Source organism: Delphinapterus leucas, chromosome 19 (genome assembly GCF_059928025.1).
Source record: "Delphinapterus leucas isolate spDelLeu-1000000601 "Yukka" chromosome 19, BTC_Dleu_Yukka2, whole genome shotgun sequence".
Classification (NCBI taxonomy): domain Eukaryota; kingdom Metazoa; phylum Chordata; class Mammalia; order Artiodactyla; family Monodontidae; genus Delphinapterus; species Delphinapterus leucas.
This window is the reverse complement of record NC_143147.1, coordinates 28,846,975-28,873,652: the sequence shown is the minus strand read 5'-3', so window position 1 is coordinate 28,873,652 and position 26,678 is coordinate 28,846,975. Positions and strand designations below refer to the sequence as shown.

General features: G+C 77.0%; 25 non-coding genes and 1 pseudogene across 25 annotated transcripts; all 26 read right to left on the bottom strand.

Moving 5' to 3' along the window:
• Positions 1-203: 203 nt before the first annotated feature.
• LOC149745535 (5S ribosomal RNA) lies at positions 204-322 on the bottom strand. Its single transcript, XR_016390772.1, has one exon. It is a non-coding gene; the product is annotated as a 5S ribosomal RNA (ribosomal RNA).
• A 934-nt stretch (positions 323-1,256) lies between these two features.
• LOC149745534 (5S ribosomal RNA) lies at positions 1,257-1,375 on the bottom strand. Its single transcript, XR_016390259.1, has one exon. It is a non-coding gene; the product is annotated as a 5S ribosomal RNA (ribosomal RNA).
• Positions 1,376-2,308: 933 nt separating this feature from the next.
• LOC149745533 (5S ribosomal RNA) lies at positions 2,309-2,427 on the bottom strand. The gene has a single exon (XR_016390770.1). It is a non-coding gene; the product is annotated as a 5S ribosomal RNA (ribosomal RNA).
• A 933-nt stretch (positions 2,428-3,360) lies between these two features.
• On the bottom strand, positions 3,361-3,479 carry LOC149745532 (5S ribosomal RNA). The gene has a single exon (XR_016389698.1). It is a non-coding gene; the product is annotated as a 5S ribosomal RNA (ribosomal RNA).
• Positions 3,480-4,412: 933 nt separating this feature from the next.
• Positions 4,413-4,531, bottom strand: LOC149745531 (5S ribosomal RNA). The gene has a single exon (XR_016390769.1). It is a non-coding gene; the product is annotated as a 5S ribosomal RNA (ribosomal RNA).
• Positions 4,532-5,451: 920 nt separating this feature from the next.
• On the bottom strand, positions 5,452-5,570 carry LOC149745530 (5S ribosomal RNA). The gene has a single exon (XR_016389949.1). It is a non-coding gene; the product is annotated as a 5S ribosomal RNA (ribosomal RNA).
• Positions 5,571-6,503: 933 nt separating this feature from the next.
• Positions 6,504-6,622, bottom strand: LOC149745529 (5S ribosomal RNA). Its single transcript, XR_016390768.1, has one exon. It is a non-coding gene; the product is annotated as a 5S ribosomal RNA (ribosomal RNA).
• A 931-nt stretch (positions 6,623-7,553) lies between these two features.
• On the bottom strand, positions 7,554-7,672 carry LOC149745528 (5S ribosomal RNA). Its single transcript, XR_016390767.1, has one exon. It is a non-coding gene; the product is annotated as a 5S ribosomal RNA (ribosomal RNA).
• Positions 7,673-8,605: 933 nt separating this feature from the next.
• Positions 8,606-8,724, bottom strand: LOC149745527 (5S ribosomal RNA). The gene has a single exon (XR_016390202.1). It is a non-coding gene; the product is annotated as a 5S ribosomal RNA (ribosomal RNA).
• Positions 8,725-9,645: 921 nt separating this feature from the next.
• On the bottom strand, positions 9,646-9,764 carry LOC149745526 (5S ribosomal RNA). Its single transcript, XR_016389938.1, has one exon. It is a non-coding gene; the product is annotated as a 5S ribosomal RNA (ribosomal RNA).
• Positions 9,765-10,698: 934 nt separating this feature from the next.
• Positions 10,699-10,817, bottom strand: LOC149745525 (5S ribosomal RNA). The gene has a single exon (XR_016389927.1). It is a non-coding gene; the product is annotated as a 5S ribosomal RNA (ribosomal RNA).
• A 933-nt stretch (positions 10,818-11,750) lies between these two features.
• Positions 11,751-11,869, bottom strand: LOC149745524 (5S ribosomal RNA; annotated as a pseudogene).
• Positions 11,870-12,537: 668 nt separating this feature from the next.
• LOC149745523 (5S ribosomal RNA) lies at positions 12,538-12,656 on the bottom strand. Its single transcript, XR_016390766.1, has one exon. It is a non-coding gene; the product is annotated as a 5S ribosomal RNA (ribosomal RNA).
• Positions 12,657-13,590: 934 nt separating this feature from the next.
• Positions 13,591-13,709, bottom strand: LOC149745522 (5S ribosomal RNA). Its single transcript, XR_016389816.1, has one exon. It is a non-coding gene; the product is annotated as a 5S ribosomal RNA (ribosomal RNA).
• A 933-nt stretch (positions 13,710-14,642) lies between these two features.
• Positions 14,643-14,761, bottom strand: LOC149745521 (5S ribosomal RNA). Its single transcript, XR_016390765.1, has one exon. It is a non-coding gene; the product is annotated as a 5S ribosomal RNA (ribosomal RNA).
• A 934-nt stretch (positions 14,762-15,695) lies between these two features.
• Positions 15,696-15,814, bottom strand: LOC149745520 (5S ribosomal RNA). Its single transcript, XR_016390764.1, has one exon. It is a non-coding gene; the product is annotated as a 5S ribosomal RNA (ribosomal RNA).
• A 934-nt stretch (positions 15,815-16,748) lies between these two features.
• On the bottom strand, positions 16,749-16,867 carry LOC149745519 (5S ribosomal RNA). The gene has a single exon (XR_016390763.1). It is a non-coding gene; the product is annotated as a 5S ribosomal RNA (ribosomal RNA).
• A 934-nt stretch (positions 16,868-17,801) lies between these two features.
• LOC149745518 (5S ribosomal RNA) lies at positions 17,802-17,920 on the bottom strand. Its single transcript, XR_016390762.1, has one exon. It is a non-coding gene; the product is annotated as a 5S ribosomal RNA (ribosomal RNA).
• A 934-nt stretch (positions 17,921-18,854) lies between these two features.
• On the bottom strand, positions 18,855-18,973 carry LOC149745517 (5S ribosomal RNA). Its single transcript, XR_016389815.1, has one exon. It is a non-coding gene; the product is annotated as a 5S ribosomal RNA (ribosomal RNA).
• A 933-nt stretch (positions 18,974-19,906) lies between these two features.
• On the bottom strand, positions 19,907-20,025 carry LOC149745516 (5S ribosomal RNA). The gene has a single exon (XR_016390761.1). It is a non-coding gene; the product is annotated as a 5S ribosomal RNA (ribosomal RNA).
• Positions 20,026-20,959: 934 nt separating this feature from the next.
• Positions 20,960-21,078, bottom strand: LOC149745515 (5S ribosomal RNA). Its single transcript, XR_016390759.1, has one exon. It is a non-coding gene; the product is annotated as a 5S ribosomal RNA (ribosomal RNA).
• Positions 21,079-22,012: 934 nt separating this feature from the next.
• Positions 22,013-22,131, bottom strand: LOC149745514 (5S ribosomal RNA). The gene has a single exon (XR_016390758.1). It is a non-coding gene; the product is annotated as a 5S ribosomal RNA (ribosomal RNA).
• Positions 22,132-23,065: 934 nt separating this feature from the next.
• On the bottom strand, positions 23,066-23,184 carry LOC149745513 (5S ribosomal RNA). The gene has a single exon (XR_016390757.1). It is a non-coding gene; the product is annotated as a 5S ribosomal RNA (ribosomal RNA).
• Positions 23,185-24,118: 934 nt separating this feature from the next.
• LOC149745512 (5S ribosomal RNA) lies at positions 24,119-24,237 on the bottom strand. The gene has a single exon (XR_016390756.1). It is a non-coding gene; the product is annotated as a 5S ribosomal RNA (ribosomal RNA).
• A 934-nt stretch (positions 24,238-25,171) lies between these two features.
• LOC149745511 (5S ribosomal RNA) lies at positions 25,172-25,290 on the bottom strand. The gene has a single exon (XR_016390755.1). It is a non-coding gene; the product is annotated as a 5S ribosomal RNA (ribosomal RNA).
• A 934-nt stretch (positions 25,291-26,224) lies between these two features.
• Positions 26,225-26,343, bottom strand: LOC149745510 (5S ribosomal RNA). Its single transcript, XR_016390754.1, has one exon. It is a non-coding gene; the product is annotated as a 5S ribosomal RNA (ribosomal RNA).
• Between the last annotated feature and the right edge of the window lie 335 nt (positions 26,344-26,678).

Genomic DNA, 26,678 nt, shown 5'->3' with positions numbered 1-26,678 from the left:
GGGGCGTCTGGGGTGCGGCTGCCTTCCAGGGCCGCCTTCTGGCCGCCTGGCGGGCCGGGCCGGCGGGGAGCGCCCCCTCCGGCGCGTGCGCCGTGGTGGGAGGGGCCTGAGGAGGAGGGGCCTGCAGCGGGGCCCCGGCGCGGGCGGAGCCGGCGGCCACCGCCCGCGGGCGAGTAAAGGAGAAGGCGGAGCGGGAGGCAAAAAGCCTACAGCACCCGGTATTCCCAGGCGGTCTCCCATCCAAGTACTAACCAGGCCCGACCCTGCTTAGCTTCCGAGATCAGACGAGATCGGGCGCGTTCAGGGTGGTATGGCCGTAGACGGGGGCGGGGACGGCGGGCTGCCTCTTGAGGCCCACTTTCGCTGGCGCTTGCGCCTCACCGCCAGCCTGGCGGTCAGCCCGCCCCGGCAGGACCACGTCGCCCGCCCAGGCAGGGGGAACGGAGGTCTCGGGTACCGGGCGGTGGCGGAGGCGGAGGGTTTGGCCACCCCCTCCCAGCCGAGGGCGGGCGTGACCCAGCGAACCCTTCCGCGCTTGGCGCCCCGCCCAAGATCCGGCCCGTCGCTCACATGGACGTGGCCCCGGAGGCTTCAGGGCCCGGAGCCCGCGGTCCCTTGGGCATCGCACCTGCCCGCCCACGCGGCGCTAGGCGCCGCCCAGCCGCAGCCCGGGCCGGCCCTCCTGCCCGACAGCAGCTGGCCCGAAGCCACTAGGAGCCACCATCGTGTCGCCACGACCCCTCAGCCCCGGCGAGGCCACCCTTGCCCGCACACCACCCGCCGAGATCAGGAGCCCGCCCCTGGCGGCCGGCAGGCCCGGGGAAGCGGCCCCTGCCCTCGATCCCGCTCCCGCACCCGGCAGCGGCGGCGACACGGCGGGGGGCGGGGCTTTTGCCGGAGGGAGCTGTGGAGGGACACACCCACCGGCACACAGGTGGCGGCCCCGTGGCGGGGCGCCGGTGGGGGCGGCCAGGTGCAGGTCGACGGGCTCGCTGGCCGAAGGGACGGCAACCGGGCCCGCGGCGGAGCCTGGGTCCGGGCCAGGCACCCCGGGGGCGTCTGGGGTGCGGCTGCCTTCCAGGGCCGCCTTCTGGCCGCCAGGCGGGCCGGGCCGGCGGGGAGCGCACCCTCCGGCGCGCGCGCCGTGGTGGGAGGGGCCTGAGGAGGCGGGGCCTGCAGCGGGGGCCCGGCGCGGGCGGAGCCGGCGGCCACCGCCCGCGGGCGAGTTAAAGGAGAAGGCGGAGCGGGAGGCAAAATGCCTACAACACCCGGTATTCCCAGGCGGTCTCCCATCCAAGTACTAACCAGGCCCGACCCTGCTTAGCTTCCGAGATCAGACAAGATCGGGCGCGTTCAGGGTGGTATGGCCGTAGACGGGACGGGGACGGCGGGCTGCCTCTTGAGGCCCACTTTCGCTGGCGCTTGCGCCTCACCGCCAGCCTGGCGGTCAGCCCGCCCCGGCAGGACCCCGTCGCCCGCCCAGGCAGGGGGAACGGAGGTCTCGGGTACCGGGCGGTGGCGGAGGCGGAGGGTTTGGCCACCCCCTCCCAGCCGAGGGCGGGCGTGACCCAGCGAACCCTTCGGCGCTTGGCGCCCCGCCCAAGATCCGGCCCGTCGCTCACAGGGACGTGGCCCCGGAGGCTTCAGGGCCCGGGGCCCGCGGTCCCTTGGGCATCGCCCCTGCCCGCCCACGCGGCGCTAGGCGCCGCCCAGCCGCAGCCCGGGCCGGCCCTCCTGCCCGACAGCAGCTGGCCCGAAGCCACTGGGAGCCACCATCGTGTCGCCACGGCCCCTCAGCCCCGGCGAGGCCACCCTTGCCCGCACACCACCCGCCGGGCTCAGTAGCCCGCCCCTGGCGGCCGGCAGGCCCAGGGAAGCGGCCCCGGCCCTCGATCCCGCTCCCGCACCCGGCCGCGGCGGCGACACGGCGGGGGGCGGGGCTTTTGCCGGAGGGAGCTGTGGAGGGACACACCCACCGGCACACAGGTGGCGGCCCCGGGGCGGGGCGCCGGTGGGGGCGGCCAGGTGCAGGTCGAGGGGCTCGCTGGCCGAAGGGACGGCAACCGGGCCCGCGGCGGAGCCTGGGTCCGGGCCAGGCACCCCGGGGGCGTCTGGGGTGCGGCTGCCTTCCAGGGCCGCCTTCTGGCCGCCTGGCGGGCCGGGCCGGCGGGGAGCGCCCCCTCTGGCGCGCGCGCCGTGGTGCGAGGGGCCTGAGGAGGCGGGGCCTGCAGCGGAGCCCCGGCGCGGGCGGAGCCGGCGGCCACCGCCCGCGGGCGAGTTCAAGGAGAAGGCGGAGCGGGAGGCAAAAAGCCTACAGCACCCGGTATTCCCAGGCGGTCTCCCATCCAAGTACTAACCAGGCCCGACCCTGCTTAGCTTCCGAGATCAGACGAGATCGGGCGCGTTCAGGGTGGTATGGCCGTAGACGGGACGGGGACGGCGGGCTGCCTCTTGAGGCCCACTTTCGCTGGCGCTTGCGCCTCACCGCCAGCCTGGCGGTCAGCCCGCCCCGGCAGGACCCCGTCGCCCGCCCAGGCAGGGGGAACGGAGGTCTCGGGTCCCGGGCGGTGGCGGAGGCGGAGGGTTTGGCCACCCCCTCCCAGCCGAGGGCGGGCGTGACCCAGCGAACCTTTCGGCGCTTGGCGCCCCGCCCAAGATCCGGCCCGTCGCTCACAGGGACGTGGCCCCGGAGGCTTCAGGGCCCGGGGCCCGCGGTCCCTTGGGCATCGCCCCTGCCCGCCCACGCGGCGCTAGGCGCCGCCCAGCCGCAGCCCGGGCCGGCCCTCCTGCCCGACAGCAGCTGGCCCGAAACCACTGGGAGCCACCATCGTGTCGCCACGGCCCCTCAGCCCCGGCGAGGCCACCCTTGCCCGCACACCACCCGCCGAGCTCAGGAGCCCGCCCCTGGCGGCCGGCAGGCCCGGGGAAGCGGCCCCTGCCCTCGATCCCGCTCCCGCACCCGGCCGCGGCTGCGACACGGCGGGGGGCGGGGCTTTTGCCGGAGGGAGCTGTGGAGGGACACACCCACCGGCACACAGGTGGCGGCCCCGGGGCGGGGCGCCGGTGGGGGCGGCCAGGTGCAGGTCGAGGGGCTCGCTGGCCGAAGGGACGGCAACCGGGCCCGCGGCGGAGCCTGGGTCCGGGCCAGGCACCCCGGGGGCGTCTGGGGTGCGGCTGCCTTCCAGGGCCGCCTTCTGGCCGCCTGGCGGGCCGGGCCGGCGGGGAGCGCCCCCTCCGGCGCGCGCGCCGTGTTGGGAGGGGCCTGAGGAGGCGGGGCCTGCAGCGGGGCCACGGCGCGGGCGGAGCCGGCGGCCACCGCCCGCGGGCGAGTTAAAGGAGAAGGCGGAGCGGGAGGCAAAAAGCCTACAGCACCCGGTATTCACAGGCGGTCTCCCATCCAAGTACTAACCAGGCCCGACCCTGCTTAGCTTCCGAGATCAGACGAGATCGGGCGCGTTCAGGGTGGTATGGCCGTAGACGGGACGGGGACGGCGGGCTGCCTCTTGAGGCCCACTTTCGCTGGCGCTTGCGCCTCACCGCCAGCCTGGCGGTCAGCCCGCCCCGGCAGGACCCCGTCGCCCGCCCAGGCAGGGGGAACGGAGGTCTCGGGTACCGGGCGGTGGCGGAGGCGGAGGATTTGGCCACCCCCTCCCAGCTGAGGGCGGGCGTGACCCAGCGAACCCTTCGGCGCTTGGCGCCCCGCCCAAGATCCGGCCCGTCGCTCACAGGGACGTGGCCCCGGAGGCTTCAGGGCCCGGGGCCCGCGGTCCCTTGGGCATCGCCCCTGCCCGCCCACGCGGCGCTAGGCGCCGCCCAGCCGCAGCCCGGGCCGGCCCTCCTGCCCGACAGCAGCTGGCCCGAAGCCACTGGGAGCCACCATCGTGTCGCCACGGCCCCTCAGCCCCGGCGAGGCCACCCTTGCCCGCACACCACCCGCCGGGCTCAGTAGCCCGCCCCTGGCGGCCGGCAGGCCCAGGGAAGCGGCCCCGGCCCTCGATCCCGCTCCCGCACCCGGCCGCGGCGGCGACACGGCGGGGGGCGGGGCTTTTGCCGGAGGGAGCTGTGGAGGGACACACCCATGGGCACACAGGTGGCGGCCCCGGGGCGGGGCGCCGGTGGGGGCGGCCAGGTGCAGGTCGAGGGGCTCGCTGGCCGAAGGGACGGCAACCGGGCCCGCGGCGGAGCCTGGGTCCGGGCCAGGCACCCCGGGGGCGTCTGGGGTGCGGCTGCCTTCCAGGGCCGCCTTCTGGCCGCCTGGCGGGCCGGGCCGGCGGGGAGCGCCCCCTCTGGCGCGCGCGCCGTGGTGCGAGGGGCCTGAGGAGGCGGGGCCTGCAGCGGAGCCCCGGCGCGGGCGGAGCCGGCGGCCACCGCCCGCGGGCGAGTTCAAGGAGAAGGCGGAGCGGGAGGCAAAAAGCCTACAGCACCCGGTATTCCCAGGCGGTCTCCCATCCAAGTACTAACCAGGCCCGACCCTGCTTAGCTTCCGAGATCAGACGAGATCGGGCGCGTTCAGGGTGGTATGGCCGTAGACGGGACGGGGACGGCGGGCTGCCTCTTGAGGCCCACTTTCGCTGGCGCTTGCGCCTCACCGCCAGCCTGGCGGTCAGCCCGCCCCGGCAGGACCCCGTCGCCCGCCCAGGCAGGGGGAACGGAGGTCTCGGATACCGGGCGGTGGCGGAGGCGGAGGGTTTGGCCACCCCCTCCCAGCCGAGGGCGGGCGTGACCCAGCGAACCTTTCGGCGCTTGGCGCCCCGCCCAAGATCCGGCCCGTCGCTCACAGGGACGTGGCCCCGGAGGCTTCAGGGCCCGGGGCCCGCGGTCCCTTGGGCATCGCCCCTGCCCGCCCACGCGGCGCTAGGCGCCGCCCAGCCGCAGCCCGGGCCGGCCCTCCTGCCCGACAGCAGCTGGCCCGAAACCACTGGGAGCCACATTCGTGTCGCCACGGCCCCTCAACCCCGGCGAGGCCACCCTTGCCCGCACACCACCCGACGAGCTCAGGAGCCCGCCCCTGGCGGCCGGCAGGCCCGGGGAAGCGGCCCCTGCCCTCGATCCCGCTCCCGCACCCGGCCGCGGCGGCGACACGGCGGGGGGCGGGGCTTTTGCCGGAGGGAGCTGTGGAGGGACACACCCACCGGCACACAGGTGGCGGCCCCGGGGCGGGGCGCCGGTGGGGGCGGCCAGGTGCAGGTCGAGGGGCTCGCTGGCCGAAGGGACGGCAACCGGGCCCGCGGCGGAGCCTGGGTCCGGGCCAGGCACTCCGGGGCCTCTGGGGTGCGGCTGCCTTCCAGGGCCGCCTTCTGGCCGGGCCGGCGGGGAGCGCCCCCTCCGGCGCGCGCGCCGTGGTGGGAGGGGCCTGAGGAGGAGGGGCCTGCAGCGGGGCCCCGGCGCGGGCGGAGCCGGCGGCCACCGCCCGCGGGCGAGTTAAAGGAGAAGGCGGAGCGGGAGGCAAAAAGCCTACAGCACCCGGTATTCCCAGGCGGTCTCCCATCCAAGTACTAACCAGGCCCGACCCTGCTTAGCTTCCGAGATCAGACGAGATCGGGCGCGTCCAGGGTGGTATGGCCGTAGACGGGGGCGGGGACGGCGGGCTGCCTCTTGAGGCCCACTTTCGCTGGCGCTTGCGCCTCACCGCCAGCCTGGCGGTCAGCCCGCCCCGGCAGGACCCCGTCGCCCGCCCAGGCAGGGGGAACGGAGGTCTCGGGTACCGGGCGGTGGCGGAGGCGGAGGGTTTGGCCACCCCCTCCCAGCCGAGGGAGGGCGTGACCCAGCGAACCCTTCTGCGCTTGGCGCCCCGCCCAAGATCCGGCCCGTCGCTCACAGGGACGTGGCCCCGGAGGCTTCAGGGCCCGGGGCCCGCGGTCCCTTGGGCATCGCCCCTGCCCGCCCACGCGGCGATAGGCGCCGCCCAGCCGCAGCCCGGGCCGGCCCTCCTGCCGACAGCAGCTGGCCCGAAGCCACTGGGAGCCACCATCGTGTCGCCACGGCCCCTCAGTCCCGGCGAGGCCACCCTTGCCCGCACACCACCCGCCGAGCTCAGGAGCCCGCCCCTGGCGGCCGGCAGGCCCGGGGAAGCGGCCCCGGCCCTCGATCCCGCTCCCGCACCCGGCCGCGGCGGCGACACGGCGGGGGGCGGGGCTTTTGCCGGAGGGAGCTGTGGAGGGACACACCCACCGGCACACAGGTGGCGGCCCCGGGGCGGGGCGCCGGTGGGGGCGGCCAGGTGCAGGTCGAGGGGCTCGCTGGCCGAAGGGACGGCAACCGGGCCCGCGGCGGAGCCTGGGTCCGGGCCAGGCACCCCGGGGGCGTCTGGAGTGCGGCTGCCTTCCAGGGCCGCCTTCTGGTCGCCTGGCGGGCCGGGCCGGCGGGGAGCGCCCCCTCCGGCGCGCGCGCCGTGGTGGGAGGGGCCTGAGGAAGAGGGGCCTGCAGCAGGGCCCCGGCGCGGGCGGAGCCGGCGGCCACCGCCCGCGGGCGAGTTAAAGGAGAAGGCGGAGCGGGAGGCAAAAAGCCTACAGCACCCGGTATTCCCAGGCGGTCTCCCATCCAAGTACTAACCAGGCCCGACCCTGCTTAGCTTCCGAGATCAGACGAGATCGGGCGCGTTCAGGGTGGTATGGCCGTAGACGGGACGTGGACGGCGGGCTGCCTCTTGAGGCCCACTTTCGCTGGCGCTTGCGCCTCACCGCCAGCCTGGCGGTCAGCCCGCCCGGCAGGACCCCGTCGCCCGCCCAGGCAGGGGGAACGGAGGTCTCGGGTACCGGGCGGTGGCGGAAGCGGAGGGTTTGGCCACCCCCTCCCAGCCGAGGGCGGGCGTGACCCAGCGAACCCTTCGGCGCTTGGCGCCCCGCCCAAGATCCGGCCCGTCGCTCACAGGGACGTGGCCCCGGAGGCTTCAGGGCCCGGGGCCCGCGGTCCCTTGGGCATCGCCCCTGCCCGCCCACGCGGCGCTAGGCGCCGCCCAGCCGCAGCCCGGGCCGGCCCTCCTGCCCGACAGCAGCTGGCCCGAAGCCACTGGGAGCCACCATCGTGTCGCCACGGCCCCTCAGCCCCGGCGAGGCCACCCTTGCCCGCACACCACCCGCCGGGCTCAGGAGCCCGCCCCTGGCGGCCGGCAGGCCCGGGGAAGCGGCCCTGCCCTCGATCCCGCTCCCGCACCCGGCCGCGGCGGCGACACGGCGGGGGGCGGGGCTTTTGCCGGAGGGAGCTGTGGAGGGACACACCCACCGGCACACAGGTGGCGGCCCCGGGGCGGGGCGCCGGTGGGGGCGGCCAGGTGCAGGTCGAGGGGCTCGCTGGCCGAAGGGACGGCAACCGGGCCCGCGGCGGAGCCTGGGTCCGGGCCAGGCACCCCGGGGGCGTCTGGGGTGCGGCTGCCTTCCAGGGCCGCCTTCTGGCCGCCTGGCGGGCCGGGCCGGCGGGGAGCGCCCCCTCCGGCGCGCGCGCCGTGGTGGGAGGGGCCTGAGGAGGCGGGGCCTGCAGCGGGACCCCGGCGCGGGCGGAGCCGGCGGCCACCGCCCGCGGGCGAGTTAAAGGAGAAGGCGGAGCGGGAGGCAAAAAGCCTACAGCACCCGGTATTCCCAGGCGGTCTCCCATCCAAGTACTAACCAGGCCCGACCCTGCTTAGCTTCCGAGATCAGACGAGATCGGGCGCGTTCAGGGTGGTATGGCCGTAGACGGGGGCGGGGACGGCGGGCTGCCTCTTGAGGCCCACTTTCGCTGGCGCTTGCGCCTCACCGCCAGCCTGGCGGTCAGCCCGCCCCGGCAGGACCCCGTCGCCCGCCCAGGCAGGGGGAACGGAGGTCTCGGGTACCGGGCGGTGGCGGAGGCGGAGGGTTTGGCCACCCCCTCCCAGCCGAGGGCAGGCGTGACCCAGCGAACCCTTCCGCGCTTGGCGCCCCGCCCAAGATCCGGCCCGTCGCTCACAGGGACGTGGCCCCGGAGGCTTCAGGGCCCGGGGCCCGCGGTCCCTTGGGCATCGCCCCTGCCCGCCCACGCGGCGCTAGGCGCCGCCCAGCCGCAGCCCGGGCCGGACCTCCTGCCCGACAGCAGCTGGCCCGAAGCCACTGGGAGCCACCATCGTGTCGCCACGGCCCCTCAGCCCCGGCGAGGCCACCCTTGCCCGCACACCACCCGCCGAGCTCAGGAGCCCGCCCCTGGCGGCCGGCAGGCCCGGGGAAGCGGCCCCTGCCCTCGATCCCGCTCCCGCACCCGGCCGCGGCGGCGACACGGCGGGGGGCGGGGCTTTTGCCGGAGGGAGCTGTGAGGGACACACCCACCGGCACACAGGTGGCGGCCCCGGGGCGGGGCGCCGGTGGGGGCGGCCAGGTGAAGGTCGAGGGGCTCGCTGGCCGAAGGGACGGCAACCGGGCCCGCGGCGGAGCCTGGGTCCGGGCCAGGCACCCCGGGGTCGTCTGGGGTGCGGCTGCCTTCCAGGGACGCCTTCTGGCCGCCCGGCGGGCCGGGCGGTCGGGGAGCGCCCCCTCCGGCGCGCGCGCCGTGGTGGGAGGGGCCTGAGGAGGCGGGGCCTGCAGCGGGGCCCCGGCGCGGGCGGAGCCGGCGGCCACCGCCCGCGGGCGAGTTAAAGGAGAAGGCGGAGCGGGAGGCAAAAACCCTACAGCACCCGGTATTCCCATGCGGTCTCCCATCCAAGTACTAACCAGGCCCGACCCTGCTTAGCTTCCGAGATCAGACGAGATCGGGCGCGTTCAGAGTGGTATGGCCGTAGACGGGGGCGGGGACGGCGGGCTGCCTCCTGAGGCCCACTTTCGCTGGCGCTTGCGCCTCACCGCCAGCCTGGCGGTCAGCCCGCCCCGGCAGGAACCCGTCGCCCGCCCAGGCAGGGGGAACGGAGGTCTCGGGTACCGGGCGGTGGCGGAGGCGGAGGGTTTGGCCACCCCCTCCCAGCCGAGGGCGGGCGTGACCCAGCGAACCCTTCGGCGCTTGGCGCCCCGCCCAAGATCCGGCCCGTCGCTCACAGGGACGTGGCCGCGGAGGCTTCAGGGCCCGGGGCCCGCGGTCCCTTGGGCATCGCCCCTGCCCGCCGACGCGGCGCTAGGAGCCGCCCAGCCGCAGCCCGGGCCGGCCCTCCTGCCCGACAGCAGCTGGCCCGAAGCCACTGGGAGCCACCATCGTGTCGCCACGGCCCCTCAGCCCCGGCGAGGCCACCCTTGCCCGCACACCACCCGCCGGGCTCAGTAGCCCGCCCCTGGCGGCCGGCAGGCCAGGGGAAGCGGCCCCTGCCCTCGATCCCGCTCCCGCACCCGGCCGCGGCGGTGACACGGCGGGGGGCGGGGCTTTTGCCGGAGGGAGCTGTGGAGGGACACACCCACCGGCACACAGGTGGCGGCCCCGGGGCGGGGCGCCGGTGGGGGCGGCCAGGTGCAGGTCGAGGGGCTCACTGGCCGAAGGGACGGCAACCGGGCCCGCGGCGGAGCCTGGGTCCGGGCCAGGCACCCCGGGGCCTCTGGGGTGCGGCTGCCTTCCAGGGCCGCCTTCTGGCCGGGCCGGCGGGGAGCGCCCCCTCCGGCGCGCGCGCCGTGGTGGGAGGGGCCTGAGGAGGAGGGGCCTGCAGCGGGGCCCCGGCGCGGGCGGAGCCGGCGGCCACCGCCCGCGGGCGAGTTAAAGGAGAAGGCGGAGCCGGAGGCAAAAAGCCTACAGCACCCGGTATTCCCAGGCGGTCTCCCATCCAAGTACTAACCAGGCCCGACCCTGCTTAGCTTCCGAGATCAGACGAGATCGGGCGCGTCCAGGGTGGTATGGCCGTAGACGGGGGCGGAGACGGCGGGCTGCCTCTTGAGGCCCACTTTCGCTGGCGCTTGCGCCTCACCGCCAGCCTGGCGGTCAGCCCGCCCCGGCAGGACCCCGTCGCCCGCCCAGGCAGGGGGAACGGATGTCTCGGGTACCGGGCGGTGGCGGAGGCGGAGGGTTTGGCCACCCCCTCCCAGCCGAGGGCGGGCGTGACCCAGCGAACCCTTCGGCGCTTGGCGCCCCGTCCAAGATCCGGCCCGTCGCTCACAGGGACGTGGCCCCGGAGGCTTCAGGGCCCGGGGCCCGCGGTGCCTTGGGCATCGCCCCTGCCCGCCCACGCGGCGCTAGGCGCCGCCCAGCCGCAGCCCGGGCCGACCCTCCTGCCCGACAGCAGCTTGCCCGAAGCCACTGTGAGCCACCATCGTGTCGCCACGGCCCCTCAGCCCCGGCGAGGCCACCCTTGCCCGCACACCACCCGCCGAGCTCAGGAGCCCGCCCCTGGGGGCCGGCAGGCCCGGGGAAGCGGCCCCTGCCGTCGATCCCGCTCCCGCACCCGGCCGCGGCGGCGACACGGCGGGGGGCGGGGCTTTTGCCTGAGGGAGCTGTGGAGGGACACACCCACCGGCACACAGGTGGCGGCCCCGGGGCTGGGCGCCGGTGGGGGCGGCCAGGTGCAGGTCGAGGGGCTCGCTGGCCGAAGGGACGGCAACCGGGCCCGCGGCGGAGCCTGGGTCCGGGCCAGGCACCCCGGGGGCGTCTGGGGTGCGGCTGCCTTCCAGGGCCGCCTTCTGGTCGCCTGGCGGGCCGGGTCGGCGGGGAGCGCCCCCTCCGGCGCGCGCGCCGTGGTGGGAGGGGCCTGAGGAGGCGGGGCCTGCAGCGGGGCCCCGGCGCGGGCGGAGCCGGCGGCCACCGCCCGCGGGCGAGTTAAAGGAGAAGGCGGAGCGGGAGGCAAAAAGCCTACAGCACCCGGTATTCCCAGGCGGTCTCCCATCCAAGTACTAACCAGGCCCGACCCTGCTTAGCTTCCGAGATCAGACGAGATCGGGCGCGTCCAGGGTGGTATGGCCGTAGACGGGGGCGGGGACGGCGGGCTGCCTCTTGAGGCCCACTTTCGCTGGCGCTTGCGCCTCACCGCCAGCCTGGCGGTCAGCCCGCCCTGGCAGGACCCCGTCGCCCGCCCAGGCAGGGGGAACGGAGGTCTCGGGTACCGGGCGGTGGCGGAGGCGGAGGGTTTGGCCACCCCCTCCCAGCCGAGGGCGGGCGTGACCCAGCGAACCCTTCGGCGCTTGGCGCCCCGCCAAGATCCCGCCCGTCGCTCACAGGGACGTGGCCCCGGAGGCTTCAGTGCCCGGGGCCCGCGGTCCCTTGGGCATCGCCCCTGCCCGCCCACGCGGCGCTAGGCGCCGCCCAGCCGCAGCCCGGGCCGGCCCTCCTGCCCGACAGCAGCTGGCCCGAAGCCACTGGGAGCCACCATCGTGTCGCCACGGCCCCTCAGCCCCGGCGAGGCCACCCTTGCCCGCACACCACCCGCCGAGCTCAGGAGCCCGCCCCTGGCGGCCGGCAGGCCCGGGGAAGCGGCCCCTGCCCTCGATCCCGCTCCCGCACCCGGCCGCGGCGGCGACACGGCGGGGGGCGGGGCTTTTGCCGGAGGGAGCTGTGGAGGGACACACCCACCGGCACACAGGTGGCGGCCCCGGGGCGGGGCGCCGGTGGGGGCGGCCAGGTGCAGGTCGAGGGGCTCGCTGGCCGAAGGGACGGCAACCGGGCCCGCGGTGGAGCCTGGGTCCGGGCCAGGCACCCCGGGGGCGTCTGGGGTGCGGCTGCCTTCCAGGGCCGCCTTCTGGCCGCCTGGCGGGCCGGGCCGGCGGGGAGCGCCCCCTCCGGCGCGCGCGCCGTGGTGGGAGGGGCCTGAGGAGGAGGGGCCTGCAGCGGGGCCCCGGCGCGGGCGGAGCCGGCGGCCACCGCCCGCGGGCGAGTTAAAGGAGAAGGCGGAGCGGGAGGCAAAAAGCCTACAGCACCCGGTATTCCCAGGCGGTCTCGCATCCAAGTACTAACCAGGCCCGACCCTGCTTAGCTTCCGAGATCAGACGAGATCGGGCGCGTCCAGGGTGGTGTGGCCCCGGAGGCTTCAGGGCCCGGGGCCCGCGGTGCCTTGGGCATCGCCCCTGCCCGCCCACGCGGCGCTAGGCGCCGCCCAGCCGCAGCCCGGGCCGACCCTCCTGCCCGACAGCAGCTTGCCCGAAGCCACTGTGAGCCACCATCGTGTCGCCACGGCCCCTCAGCCCCGGCGAGGCCACCCTTGCCCGCACACCACCCGCCGAGCTCAGGAGCCCGCCCCTGGGGGCCGGCAGGCCCGGGGAAGCGGCCCCTGCCGTCGATCCCGCTCCCGCACCCGGCCGCGGCGGCGACACGGCGGGGGGCGGGGCTTTTGCCTGAGGGAGCTGTGGAGGGACACACCCACCGGCACACAGGTGGCGGCCCCGGGGCTGGGCGCCGGTGGGGGCGGCCAGGTGCAGGTCGAGGGGCTCGCTGGCCGAAGGGACGGCAACCGGGCCCGCGGCGGAGCCTGGGTCCGGGCCAGGCACCCCGGGGGCGTCTGGGGTGCGGCTGCCTTCCAGGGCCGCCTTCTGGCCGCCTGGCGGGCCGGGCCGGCGGGGAGCGCCCCCTCCGGCGCGCGTGCCGTGGTGGGAGGGGCCTGAGGAGGCGGGGCCTGCAGCGGGGCCCCGGCGCGGGCGGAGCCGGCGGCCACCGCCCGCGGGCGAGTTAAAGGAGAAGGCGGAGCGGGAGGCAAAAAGCCTACAGCACCCGGTATTCCCAGGCGGTCTCCCATCCAAGTACTAACCAGGCCCGACCCTGCTTAGCTTCCGAGATCAGACGAGATCGGGCGCGTTCAGGGTGGTATGGCCGTAGACGGGGGCGGGGACGGCGGGCTGCCTCTTGAGGCCCACTTTCGCTGGCGCTTGCGCCTCACCGCCAGCCTGGCGGTCAGCCCGCCCCGGCAGGACCCCGTCGCCCGCCCAGGCAGGGGGAACGGAGGTCTCGGGTACCGGGCGGTGGCGGAGGCGGAGGGTTTGGCCACCCCCTCCCAGCCGAGGGCGGGCGTGACCCAGCGAACCCTTCGGCGCTTGGCGCCCCGCCCAAGATCCGGCCCGTCGCTCACAGGGACGTGGCCCCGGAGGCTTCAGGGCCCGGGGCCCGCGGTCCCTTGGGCATCGCCCCTGCCCGCCCACGCGGCGCTAGGCGCCGCCCAGCCGCAGCCCGGGCCGGCCCTCCTGCCCGACAGCAGCTGGCCCGAAGCCACTGGGAGCCACCATCGTGTCGCCACGGCCCCTCAGCCCCGGCGAGGCCACCCTTGCCCGCACACCACCCGCCGAGCTCAGGAGCCCGCCCCTGGCGGCCGGCAGGCCCGGGGAAGCGGCCCCTGCCCTCGATCCCGCTCCCGCACCCGGCCGCGGCGGCGACACGGCGGGGGGCGGGGCTTTTGCCGGAGGGAGCTGTGGAGGGACACACCCACCGGCACACAGGTGGCGGCCCCGGGGCGGGTCGCCGGTGGGGGCGGCCAGGTGCAGGTCGACGGGCTCGCTGGCCGAAGGGACGGCAACCGGGCCCGCGGCGGAGCCTGGGTCCGGGCCAGGCACCCCGGGGGCGTCTGGGGTGCGGGTGCCTTCCAGGGCCGCCTTCTGGCCGCCTGGCGGGCCGGGCCGGCGGGGAGCGCCCCCTCCGGCGCGCGTGCCGTGGTGGGAGGGGCCGGAGGAGGCGGGGCCTGCAGCGGGGCCCCGGCGCGGGCGGAGCCGGCGGCCACCGCCCGCGGGCGAGTTAAAGGAGAAGGCGGAGCGGGAGGCAAAAAGCCTACAGCACCCGGTATTCCCAGGCGGTCTCCCATCCAAGTACTAACCAGGCCCGACCCTGCTTAGCTTCCGAGATCAGACGAGATCGGGCGCGTTCAGGGTAGTATGGCCGTAGACGGGGGCGGGGACGGCGGGCTGCCTCTTGAGGCCCACTTTCGCTGGCGCTTGCGCCTCACCGCCAGCCTGGCGGTCAGCCCGCCCCGGCAGGACCCCGTCGCCCGCCCAGGCAGGGGGAACGGAGGTCTCGGGTACCGGGCGGTGGCGGAGGCGGAGGGTTTGGCCACCCCCTCCCAGCCGAGGGCGGGCGTGACCCAGCGAACCCTTCGGCGCTTGGCGCCCCGCCAAGATCCCGCCCGTCGCTCACAGGGACGTGGCCCCGGAGGCTTCAGTGCCCGGGGCCCGCGGTCCCTTGGGCATCGCCCCTGCCCGCCCACGCGGCGCTAGGCGCCGCCCAGCCGCAACCCGGGCCGGCCCTCCTGCCCGACAGCAGCTGGCCCGAAGCCACTGGGAGCCACCATCGTGTCGCCACGGCCCCTCAGCCCCGGCGAGGCCACCCTTGCCCGCACACCACCTGCCGGGCTCAGGAGCCCGCCCCTGGCGGCCGGCAGGCCCGGGGAAGCGGCCCCTGCCCTCGATCCCGCTCCCGCACCCGGCCGCGGCGGCGACACGGCGGGGGGCGAGGCTTTTGCCGGAGGGAGCTGTGGAGGGACACACCCACCGGCACACAGGTGGCGGCACCGGGGCGGGGCGCCGGTGGGGGCGGCCAGGTGCAGGTCGAGGGGCTCGCTGGCGGAAGGCACGGCAATCGGGCCCGCGGCGGAGCCTGGGTCCGGGCCAGGCACCCCGGGGGCGTCTGGGGTGCGGCTGCCTTCCAGGGCCGCCTTCTGGCCGCCTGGCGGGCCGGGCTGGCGGGGAGCGCCCCCTCCGGCGCGCGCGCCGTGGTGGGAGGGGCCTGAGGAGGCGGGGCCTGCAGCGGGGCCCCGGCGCGGGCGGAGCCGGCGGCCACCGCCCGCGGGCGAGTTAAAGGAGAAGGCGGAGCGGGAGGCAAAAAGCCTACAGCACCCGGTATTCCCAGGCGGTCTCCCATCCAAGTACTAACCAGGCCCGACCCTGCTTAGCTTCCGAGATCAGACGAGATCGGGCGCGTTCAGGGTGGTATGGCCGTAGACGGGGGCGGGGACGGCGGGCTGCCTCTTGAGGCCCACTTTCGCTGGCGCTTGCGCCTCACCGCCAGCCTGGCGGTCAGCCCGCCCCGGCAGGACCCCGTCGCCCGCCCAGGCAGGGGGAACGGAGGTCTCGGGTACCGGGCGGTGGCGGAGGCGGAGGGTTTGGCCACCCCCTCCCAGCCGAGGGCGGGCGTGACCCAGCGAACCCTTCGGCGCTTGGCGCCCCGCCCAAGATCCGGCCCGTCGCTCACAGGGACGTGGCCCCGGAGGCTTCAGGGCCCGGGGCCCGCGGTCCCTTGGGCATCGCCCCTGCCCGCCCACGCGGCGCTAGGCGCCGCCCAGCCGCAGCCCGGGCCGGCCCTCCTGCCCGACAGCAGCTGGCCCGAAGCCACTGGGAGCCACCATCGTGTCGCCACGGCCCCTCAGCCCCGGCGAGGCCACCCTTGCCCGCACACCACCCGCCGAGCTCAGGAGCCCGCCCCTGGCGGCCGGCAGGCCCGGGGAAGCGGCCCCTGCCCTCGATCCCGCTCCCGCACCCGGCAGCGGCGGCGACACGGCGGGGGGCGAGGCTTTTGCCGGAGGGAGCTGTGGAGGGACACACCCACCGGCACACAGGTGGCGGCACCGGGGCGGGGCGCCGGTGGGGGCGGCCAGGTGCAGGTCGAGGGGCTCGCTGGCGGAAGGCACGGCAATCGGGCCCGCGGCGGAGCCTGGGTCCGGGCCAGGCACCCCGGGGGCGTCTGGGGTGCGGCTGCCTTCCAGGGCCGCCTTCTGGCCGCCTGGCGGGCCGGGCTGGCGGGGAGCGCCCCCTCCGGCGCGCGCGCCGTGGTGGGAGGGGCCTGAGGAGGCGGGGCCTGCAGCGGGGCCCCGGCGCGGGCGGAGCCGGCGGCCACCGCCCGCGGGCGAGTTAAAGGAGAAGGCGGAGCGGGAGGCAAAAAGCCTACAGCACCCGGTATTCCCAGGCGGTCTCCCATCCAAGTACTAACCAGGCCCGACCCTGCTTAGCTTCCGAGATCAGACGAGATCGGGCGCGTTCAGGGTGGTATGGCCGTAGACGGGGGCGGGGACGGCGGGCTGCCTCTTGAGGCCCACTTTCGCTGGCGCTTGCGCCTCACCGCCAGCCTGGCGGTCAGCCCGCCCCGGCAGGACCCCGTCGCCCGCCCAGGCAGGGGGAACGGAGGTCTCGGGTACCGGGCGGTGGCGGAGGCGGAGGGTTTGGCCACCCCCTCCCAGCCGAGGGCGGGCGTGACCCAGCGAACCCTTCGGCGCTTGGCGCCCCGCCCAAGATCCGGCCCGTCGCTCACAGGGACGTGGCCCCGGAGGCTTCAGGGCCCGGGGCCCGCGGTCCCTTGGGCATCGCCCCTGCCCGCCCACGCGGCGCTAGGCGCCGCCCAGCCGCAGCCCGGGCCGGCCCTCCTGCCCGACAGCAGCTGGCCCGAAGCCACTGGGAGCCACCATCGTGTCGCCACGGCCCCTCAGCCCCGGCGAGGCCACCCTTGCCCGCACACCACCCGCCGAGCTCAGGAGCCCGCCCCTGGCGGCCGGCAGGCCCGGGGAAGCGGCCCCTGCCCTCGATCCCGCTCCCGCACCCGGCAGCGGCGGCGACACGGCGGGGGGCGGGGCTTTTGCCGGAGGGAGCTGTGGAGGGACACACCCACCGGCACACAGGTGGCGGCCCCGGGGCGGGGCGCCGGTGGGGGCGGCCAGGTGCAGGTCGACGGGCTCGCTGGCCGAAGGGACGGCAACCGGGCCCGCGGCGGAGCCTGGGTCCGGGCCAGGCACCCCGGGGGCGTCTGGGGTGCGGGTGCCTTCCAGGGCCGCCTTCTGGCCGCCTGGCGGGCCGGGCCGGCGGGGAGCGCCCCCTCCGGCGCGCGTGCCGTGGTGGGAGGGGCCTGAGGAGGCGGGGCCTGCAGCGGGGCCCCGGCGCGGGCGGAGCCGGCGGCCACCGCCCGCGGGCGAGTTAAAGGAGAAGGCGGAGCGGGAGGCAAAAAGCCTACAGCACCCGGTATTCCCAGGCGGTCTCCCATCCAAGTACTAACCAGGCCCGACCCTGCTTAGCTTCCGAGATCAGACGAGATCGGGCGCGTTCAGGGTGGTATGGCCGTAGACGGGGGCGGGGACGGCGGGCTGCCTCTTGAGGCCCACTTTCGCTGGCGCTTGCGCCTCACCGCCAGCCTGGCGGTCAGCCCGCCCCGGCAGGACCCCGTCGCCCGCCCAGGCAGGGGGAACGGAGGTCTCGGGTACCGGGCGGTGGCGGAGGCGGAGGGTTTGGCCACCCCCTCCCAGCCGAGGGCGGGCGTGACCCAGCGAACCCTTCGGCGCTTGGCGCCCCGCCCAAGATCCGGCCCGTCGCTCACAGGGACGTGGCCCCGGAGGCTTCAGGGCCCGGGGCCCGCGGTCCCTTGGGCATCGCCCCTGCCCGCCCACGCGGCGCTAGGCGCCGCCCAGCCGCAGCCCGGGCCGGCCCTCCTGCCCGACAGCAGCTGGCCCGAAGCCACTGGGAGCCACCATCGTGTCGCCACGGCCCCTCAGCCCCGGCGAGGCCACCCTTGCCCGCACACCACCCGCCGAGCTCAGGAGCCCGCCCCTGGCGGCCGGCAGGCCCGGGGAAGCGGCCCCTGCCCTCGATCCCGCTCCCGCACCCGGCAGCGGCGGCGACACGGCGGGGGGCGAGGCTTTTGCCGGAGGGAGCTGTGGAGGGACACACCCACCGGCACACAGGTGGCGGCACCGGGGCGGGGCGCCGGTGGGGGCGGCCAGGTGCAGGTCGAGGGGCTCGCTGGCGGAAGGCACGGCAATCGGGCCCGCGGCGGAGCCTGGGTCCGGGCCAGGCACCCCGGGGGCGTCTGGGGTGCGGCTGCCTTCCAGGGCCGCCTTCTGGCCGCCTGGCGGGCCGGGCTGGCGGGGAGCGCCCCCTCCGGCGCGCGCGCCGTGGTGGGAGGGGCCTGAGGAGGCGGGGCCTGCAGCGGGGCCCCGGCGCGGGCGGAGCCGGCGGCCACCGCCCGCGGGCGAGTTAAAGGAGAAGGCGGAGCGGGAGGCAAAAAGCCTACAGCACCCGGTATTCCCAGGCGGTCTCCCATCCAAGTACTAACCAGGCCCGACCCTGCTTAGCTTCCGAGATCAGACGAGATCGGGCGCGTTCAGGGTGGTATGGCCGTAGACGGGGGCGGGGACGGCGGGCTGCCTCTTGAGGCCCACTTTCGCTGGCGCTTGCGCCTCACCGCCAGCCTGGCGGTCAGCCCGCCCCGGCAGGACCCCGTCGCCCGCCCAGGCAGGGGGAACGGAGGTCTCGGGTACCGGGCGGTGGCGGAGGCGGAGGGTTTGGCCACCCCCTCCCAGCCGAGGGCGGGCGTGACCCAGCGAACCCTTCGGCGCTTGGCGCCCCGCCCAAGATCCGGCCCGTCGCTCACAGGGACGTGGCCCCGGAGGCTTCAGGGCCCGGGGCCCGCGGTCCCTTGGGCATCGCCCCTGCCCGCCCACGCGGCGCTAGGCGCCGCCCAGCCGCAGCCCGGGCCGGCCCTCCTGCCCGACAGCAGCTGGCCCGAAGCCACTGGGAGCCACCATCGTGTCGCCACGGCCCCTCAGCCCCGGCGAGGCCACCCTTGCCCGCACACCACCCGCCGAGCTCAGGAGCCCGCCCCTGGCGGCCGGCAGGCCCGGGGAAGCGGCCCCTGCCCTCGATCCCGCTCCCGCACCCGGCCGCGGCGGCGACACGGCGGGGGGCGGGGCTTTTGCCGGAGGGAGCTGTGGAGGGACACACCCACCGGCACACAGGTGGCGGCCCCGGGGCGGGTCGCCGGTGGGGGCGGCCAGGTGCAGGTCGACGGGCTCGCTGGCCGAAGGGACGGCAACCGGGCCCGCGGCGGAGCCTGGGTCCGGGCCAGGCACCCCGGGGGCGTCTGGGGTGCGGGTGCCTTCCAGGGCCGCCTTCTGGCCGCCTGGCGGGCCGGGCCGGCGGGGAGCGCCCCCTCCGGCGCGCGTGCCGTGGTGGGAGGGGCCTGAGGAGGCGGGGCCTGCAGCGGGGCCCCGGCGCGGGCGGAGCCGGCGGCCACCGCCCGCGGGCGAGTTAAAGGAGAAGGCGGAGCGGGAGGCAAAAAGCCTACAGCACCCGGTATTCCCAGGCGGTCTCCCATCCAAGTACTAACCAGGCCCGACCCTGCTTAGCTTCCGAGATCAGACGAGATCGGGCGCGTTCAGGGTAGTATGGCCGTAGACGGGGGCGGGGACGGCGGGCTGCCTCTTGAGGCCCACTTTCGCTGGCGCTTGCGCCTCACCGCCAGCCTGGCGGTCAGCCCGCCCCGGCAGGACCCCGTCGCCCGCCCAGGCAGGGGGAACGGAGGTCTCGGGTACCGGGCGGTGGCGGAGGCGGAGGGTTTGGCCACCCCCTCCCAGCCGAGGGCGGGCGTGACCCAGCGAACCCTTCGGCGCTTGGCGCCCCGCCAAGATCCCGCCCGTCGCTCACAGGGACGTGGCCCCGGAGGCTTCAGTGCCCGGGGCCCGCGGTCCCTTGGGCATCGCCCCTGCCCGCCCACGCGGCGCTAGGCGCCGCCCAGCCGCAACCCGGGCCGGCCCTCCTGCCCGACAGCAGCTGGCCCGAAGCCACTGGGAGCCACCATCGTGTCGCCACGGCCCCTCAGCCCCGGCGAGGCCACCCTTGCCCGCACACCACCTGCCGGGCTCAGGAGCCCGCCCCTGGCGGCCGGCAGGCCCGGGGAAGCGGCCCCTGCCCTCGATCCCGCTCCCGCACCCGGCCGCGGCGGCGACACGGCGGGGGGCGAGGCTTTTGCCGGAGGGAGCTGTGGAGGGACACACCCACCGGCACACAGGTGGCGGCACCGGGGCGGGGCGCCGGTGGGGGCGGCCAGGTGCAGGTCGAGGGGCTCGCTGGCGGAAGGCACGGCAATCGGGCCCGCGGCGGAGCCTGGGTCCGGGCCAGGCACCCCGGGGGCGTCTGGGGTGCGGCTGCCTTCCAGGGCCGCCTTCTGGCCGCCTGGCGGGCCGGGCTGGCGGGGAGCGCCCCCTCCGGCGCGCGCGCCGTGGTGGGAGGGGCCTGAGGAGGCGGGGCCTGCAGCGGGGCCCCGGCGCGGGCGGAGCCGGCGGCCACCGCCCGCGGGCGAGTTAAAGGAGAAGGCGGAGCGGGAGGCAAAAAGCCTACAGCACCCGGTATTCCCAGGCGGTCTCCCATCCAAGTACTAACCAGGCCCGACCCTGCTTAGCTTCCGAGATCAGACGAGATCGGGCGCGTTCAGGGTGGTATGGCCGTAGACGGGGGCGGGGACGGCGGGCTGCCTCTTGAGGCCCACTTTCGCTGGCGCTTGCGCCTCACCGCCAGCCTGGCGGTCAGCCCGCCCCGGCAGGACCCCGTCGCCCGCCCAGGCAGGGGGAACGGAGGTCTCGGGTACCGGGCGGTGGCGGAGGCGGAGGGTTTGGCCACCCCCTCCCAGCCGAGGGCGGGCGTGACCCAGCGAACCCTTCGGCGCTTGGCGCCCCGCCCAAGATCCGGCCCGTCGCTCACAGGGACGTGGCCCCGGAGGCTTCAGGGCCCGGGGCCCGCGGTCCCTTGGGCATCGCCCCTGCCCGCCCACGCGGCGCTAGGCGCCGCCCAGCCGCAGCCCGGGCCGGCCCTCCTGCCCGACAGCAGCTGGCCCGAAGCCACTGGGAGCCACCATCGTGTCGCCACGGCCCCTCAGCCCCGGCGAGGCCACCCTTGCCCGCACACCACCCGCCGAGCTCAGGAGCCCGCCCCTGGCGGCCGGCAGGCCCGGGGAAGCGGCCCCTGCCCTCGATCCCGCTCCCGCACCCGGCAGCGGCGGCGACACGGCGGGGGGCGAGGCTTTTGCCGGAGGGAGCTGTGGAGGGACACACCCACCGGCACACAGGTGGCGGCACCGGGGCGGGGCGCCGGTGGGGGCGGCCAGGTGCAGGTCGAGGGGCTCGCTGGCGGAAGGCACGGCAATCGGGCCCGCGGCGGAGCCTGGGTCCGGGCCAGGCACCCCGGGGGCGTCTGGGGTGCGGCTGCCTTCCAGGGCCGCCTTCTGGCCGCCTGGCGGGCCGGGCTGGCGGGGAGCGCCCCCTCCGGCGCGCGCGCCGTGGTGGGAGGGGCCTGAGGAGGCGGGGCCTGCAGCGGGGCCCCGGCGCGGGCGGAGCCGGCGGCCACCGCCCGCGGGCGAGTTAAAGGAGAAGGCGGAGCGGGAGGCAAAAAGCCTACAGCACCCGGTATTCCCAGGCGGTCTCCCATCCAAGTACTAACCAGGCCCGACCCTGCTTAGCTTCCGAGATCAGACGAGATCGGGCGCGTTCAGGGTGGTATGGCCGTAGACGGGGGCGGGGACGGCGGGCTGCCTCTTGAGGCCCACTTTCGCTGGCGCTTGCGCCTCACCGCCAGCCTGGCGGTCAGCCCGCCCCGGCAGGACCCCGTCGCCCGCCCAGGCAGGGGGAACGGAGGTCTCGGGTACCGGGCGGTGGCGGAGGCGGAGGGTTTGGCCACCCCCTCCCAGCCGAGGGCGGGCGTGACCCAGCGAACCCTTCGGCGCTTGGCGCCCCGCCCAAGATCCGGCCCGTCGCTCACAGGGACGTGGCCCCGGAGGCTTCAGGGCCCGGGGCCCGCGGTCCCTTGGGCATCGCCCCTGCCCGCCCACGCGGCGCTAGGCGCCGCCCAGCCGCAGCCCGGGCCGGCCCTCCTGCCCGACAGCAGCTGGCCCGAAGCCACTGGGAGCCACCATCGTGTCGCCACGGCCCCTCAGCCCCGGCGAGGCCACCCTTGCCCGCACACCACCCGCCGAGCTCAGGAGCCCGCCCCTGGCGGCCGGCAGGCCCGGGGAAGCGGCCCCTGCCCTCGATCCCGCTCCCGCACCCGGCAGCGGCGGCGACACGGCGGGGGGCGGGGCTTTTGCCGGAGGGAGCTGTGGAGGGACACACCCACCGGCACACAGGTGGCGGCCCCGGGGCGGGGCGCCGGTGGGGGCGGCCAGGTGCAGGTCGACGGGCTCGCTGGCCGAAGGGACGGCAACCGGGCCCGCGGCGGAGCCTGGGTCCGGGCCAGGCACCCCGGGGGCGTCTGGGGTGCGGGTGCCTTCCAGGGCCGCCTTCTGGCCGCCTGGCGGGCCGGGCCGGCGGGGAGCGCCCCCTCCGGCGCGCGTGCCGTGGTGGGAGGGGCCTGAGGAGGCGGGGCCTGCAGCGGGGCCCCGGCGCGGGCGGAGCCGGCGGCCACCGCCCGCGGGCGAGTTAAAGGAGAAGGCGGAGCGGGAGGCAAAAAGCCTACAGCACCCGGTATTCCCAGGCGGTCTCCCATCCAAGTACTAACCAGGCCCGACCCTGCTTAGCTTCCGAGATCAGACGAGATCGGGCGCGTTCAGGGTGGTATGGCCGTAGACGGGGGCGGGGACGGCGGGCTGCCTCTTGAGGCCCACTTTCGCTGGCGCTTGCGCCTCACCGCCAGCCTGGCGGTCAGCCCGCCCCGGCAGGACCCCGTCGCCCGCCCAGGCAGGGGGAACGGAGGTCTCGGGTACCGGGCGGTGGCGGAGGCGGAGGGTTTGGCCACCCCCTCCCAGCCGAGGGCGGGCGTGACCCAGCGAACCCTTCGGCGCTTGGCGCCCCGCCCAAGATCCGGCCCGTCGCTCACAGGGACGTGGCCCCGGAGGCTTCAGGGCCCGGGGCCCGCGGTCCCTTGGGCATCGCCCCTGCCCGCCCACGCGGCGCTAGGCGCCGCCCAGCCGCAGCCCGGGCCGGCCCTCCTGCCCGACAGCAGCTGGCCCGAAGCCACTGGGAGCCACCATCGTGTCGCCACGGCCCCTCAGCCCCGGCGAGGCCACCCTTGCCCGCACACCACCCGCCGAGCTCAGGAGCCCGCCCCTGGCGGCCGGCAGGCCCGGGGAAGCGGCCCCTGCCCTCGATCCCGCTCCCGCACCCGGCAGCGGCGGCGACACGGCGGGGGGCGAGGCTTTTGCCGGAGGGAGCTGTGGAGGGACACACCCACCGGCACACAGGTGGCGGCACCGGGGCGGGGCGCCGGTGGGGGCGGCCAGGTGCAGGTCGAGGGGCTCGCTGGCGGAAGGCACGGCAATCGGGCCCGCGGCGGAGCCTGGGTCCGGGCCAGGCACCCCGGGGGCGTCTGGGGTGCGGCTGCCTTCCAGGGCCGCCTTCTGGCCGCCTGGCGGGCCGGGCTGGCGGGGAGCGCCCCCTCCGGCGCGCGCGCCGTGGTGGGAGGGGCCTGAGGAGGCGGGGCCTGCAGCGGGGCCCCGGCGCGGGCGGAGCCGGCGGCCACCGCCCGCGGGCGAGTTAAAGGAGAAGGCGGAGCGGGAGGCAAAAAGCCTACAGCACCCGGTATTCCCAGGCGGTCTCCCATCCAAGTACTAACCAGGCCCGACCCTGCTTAGCTTCCGAGATCAGACGAGATCGGGCGCGTTCAGGGTGGTATGGCCGTAGACGGGGGCGGGGACGGCGGGCTGCCTCTTGAGGCCCACTTTCGCTGGCGCTTGCGCCTCACCGCCAGCCTGGCGGTCAGCCCGCCCCGGCAGGACCCCGTCGCCCGCCCAGGCAGGGGGAACGGAGGTCTCGGGTACCGGGCGGTGGCGGAGGCGGAGGGTTTGGCCACCCCCTCCCAGCCGAGGGCGGGCGTGACCCAGCGAACCCTTCGGCGCTTGGCGCCCCGCCCAAGATCCGGCCCGTCGCTCACAGGGACGTGGCCCCGGAGGCTTCAGGGCCCGGGGCCCGCGGTCCCTTGGGCATCGCCCCTGCCCGCCCACGCGGCGCTAGGCGCCGCCCAGCCGCAGCCCGGGCCGGCCCTCCTGCCCGACAGCAGCTGGCCCGAAGCCACTGGGAGCCACCATCGTGTCGCCACGGCCCCTCAGCCCCGGCGAGGCCACCCTTGCCCGCACACCACCCGCCGAGCTCAGGAGCCCGCCCCTGGCGGCCGGCAGGCCCGGGGAAGCGGCCCCTGCCCTCGATCCCGCTCCCGCACCCGGCAGCGGCGGCGACACGGCGGGGGGCGGGGCTTTTGCCGGAGGGAGCTGTGGAGGGACACACCCACCGGCACACAGGTGGCGGCACCGGGGCGGGGCGCCGGTGGGGGCGGCCAGGTGCAGGTCGAGGGGCTCGCTGGCGGAAGGCACGGCAATCGGGCCCGCGGCGGAGCCTGGGTCCGGGCCAGGCACCCCGGGGGCGTCTGGGGTGCGGCTGCCTTCCAGGGCCGCCTTCTGGCCGCCTGGCGGGCCGGGCTGGCGGGGAGCGCCCCCTCCGGCGCGCGCGCCGTGGTGGGAGGGGCCTGAGGAGGCGGGGCCTGCAGCGGGGCCCCGGCGCGGGCGGAGCCGGCGGCCACCGCCCGCGGGCGAGTTAAAGGAGAAGGCGGAGCGGGAGGCAAAAAGCCTACAGCACCCGGTATTCCCAGGCGGTCTCCCATCCAAGTACTAACCAGGCCCGACCCTGCTTAGCTTCCGAGATCAGACGAGATCGGGCGCGTTCAGGGTGGTATGGCCGTAGACGGGGGCGGGGACGGCGGGCTGCCTCTTGAGGCCCACTTTCGCTGGCGCTTGCGCCTCACCGCCAGCCTGGCGGTCAGCCCGCCCCGGCAGGACCCCGTCGCCCGCCCAGGCAGGGGGAACGGAGGTCTCGGGTACCGGGCGGTGGCGGAGGCGGAGGGTTTGGCCACCCCCTCCCAGCCGAGGGCGGGCGTGACCCAGCGAACCCTTCGGCGCTTGGCGCCCCGCCCAAGATCCGGCCCGTCGCTCACAGGGACGTGGCCCCGGAGGCTTCAGGGCCCGGGGCCCGCGGTCCCTTGGGCATCGCCCCTGCCCGCCCACGCGGCGCTAGGCGCCGCCCAGCCGCAGCCCGGGCCGGCCCTCCTGCCCGACAGCAGCTGGCCCGAAGCCACTGGGAGCCACCATCGTGTCGCCACGGCCCCTCAGCCCCGGCGAGGCCACCCTTGCCCGCACACCACCCGCCGAGCTCAGGAGCCCGCCCCTGGCGGCCGGCAGGCCCGGGGAAGCGGCCCCTGCCCTCGATCCCGCTCCCGCACCCGGCAGCGGCGGCGACACGGCGGGGGGCGAGGCTTTTGCCGGAGGGAGCTGTGGAGGGACACACCCACCGGCACACAGGTGGCGGCACCGGGGCGGGGCGCCGGTGGGGGCGGCCAGGTGCAGGTCGAGGGGCTCGCTGGCGGAAGGCACGGCAATCGGGCCCGCGGCGGAGCCTGGGTCCGGGCCAGGCACCCCGGGGGCGTCTGGGGTGCGGCTGCCTTCCAGGGCCGCCTTCTGGCCGCCTGGCGGGCCGGGCTGGCGGGGAGCGCCCCCTCCGGCGCGCGCGCCGTGGTGGGAGGGGCCTGAGGAGGCGGGGCCTGCAGCGGGGCCCCGGCGCGGGCGGAGCCGGCGGCCACCGCCCGCGGGCGAGTTAAAGGAGAAGGCGGAGCGGGAGGCAAAAAGCCTACAGCACCCGGTATTCCCAGGCGGTCTCCCATCCAAGTACTAACCAGGCCCGACCCTGCTTAGCTTCCGAGATCAGACGAGATCGGGCGCGTTCAGGGTGGTATGGCCGTAGACGGGGGCGGGGACGGCGGGCTGCCTCTTGAGGCCCACTTTCGCTGGCGCTTGCGCCTCACCGCCAGCCTGGCGGTCAGCCCGCCCCGGCAGGACCCCGTCGCCCGCCCAGGCAGGGGGAACGGAGGTCTCGGGTACCGGGCGGTGGCGGAGGCGGAGGGTTTGGCCACCCCCTCCCAGCCGAGGGCGGGCGTGACCCAGCGAACCCTTCGGCGCTTGGCGCCCCGCCCAAGATCCGGCCCGTCGCTCACAGGGACGTGGCCCCGGAGGCTTCAGGGCCCGGGGCCCGCGGTCCCTTGGGCATCGCCCCTGCCCGCCCACGCGGCGCTAGGCGCCGCCCAGCCGCAGCCCGGGCCGGCCCTCCTGCCCGACAGCAGCTGGCCCGAAGCCACTGGGAGCCACCATCGTGTCGCCACGGCCCCTCAGCCCCGGCGAGGCCACCCTTGCCCGCACACCACCCGCCGAGCTCAGGAGCCCGCCCCTGGCGGCCGGCAGGCCCGGGGAAGCGGCCCCTGCCCTCGATCCCGCTCCCGCACCCGGCAGCGGCGGCGACACGGCGGGGGGCGGGGCTTTTGCCGGAGGGAGCTGTGGAGGGACACACCCACCGGCACACAGGTGGCGGCCCCGGGGCGGGGCGCCGGTGGGGGCGGCCAGGTGCAGGTCGACGGGCTCGCTGGCCGAAGGGACGGCAACCGGGCCCGCGGCGGAGCCTGGGTCCGGGCCAGGCACCCCGGGGGCGTCTGGGGTGCGGGTGCCTTCCAGGGCCGCCTTCTGGCCGCCTGGCGGGCCGGGCCGGCGGGGAGCGCCCCCTCCGGCGCGCGTGCCGTGGTGGGAGGGGCCTGAGGAGGCGGGGCCTGCAGCGGGGCCCCGGCGCGGGCGGAGCCGGCGGCCACCGCCCGCGGGCGAGTTAAAGGAGAAGGCGGAGCGGGAGGCAAAAAGCCTACAGCACCCGGTATTCCCAGGCGGTCTCCCATCCAAGTACTAACCAGGCCCGACCCTGCTTAGCTTCCGAGATCAGACGAGATCGGGCGCGTTCAGGGTGGTATGGCCGTAGACGGGGGCGGGGACGGCGGGCTGCCTCTTGAGGCCCACTTTCGCTGGCGCTTGCGCCTCACCGCCAGCCTGGCGGTCAGCCCGCCCCGGCAGGACCCCGTCGCCCGCCCAGGCAGGGGGAACGGAGGTCTCGGGTACCGGGCGGTGGCGGAGGCGGAGGGTTTGGCCACCCCCTCCCAGCCGAGGGCGGGCGTGACCCAGCGAACCCTTCGGCGCTTGGCGCCCCGCCCAAGATCCGGCCCGTCGCTCACAGGGACGTGGCCCCGGAGGCTTCAGGGCCCGGGGCCCGCGGTCCCTTGGGCATCGCCCCTGCCCGCCCACGCGGCGCTAGGCGCCGC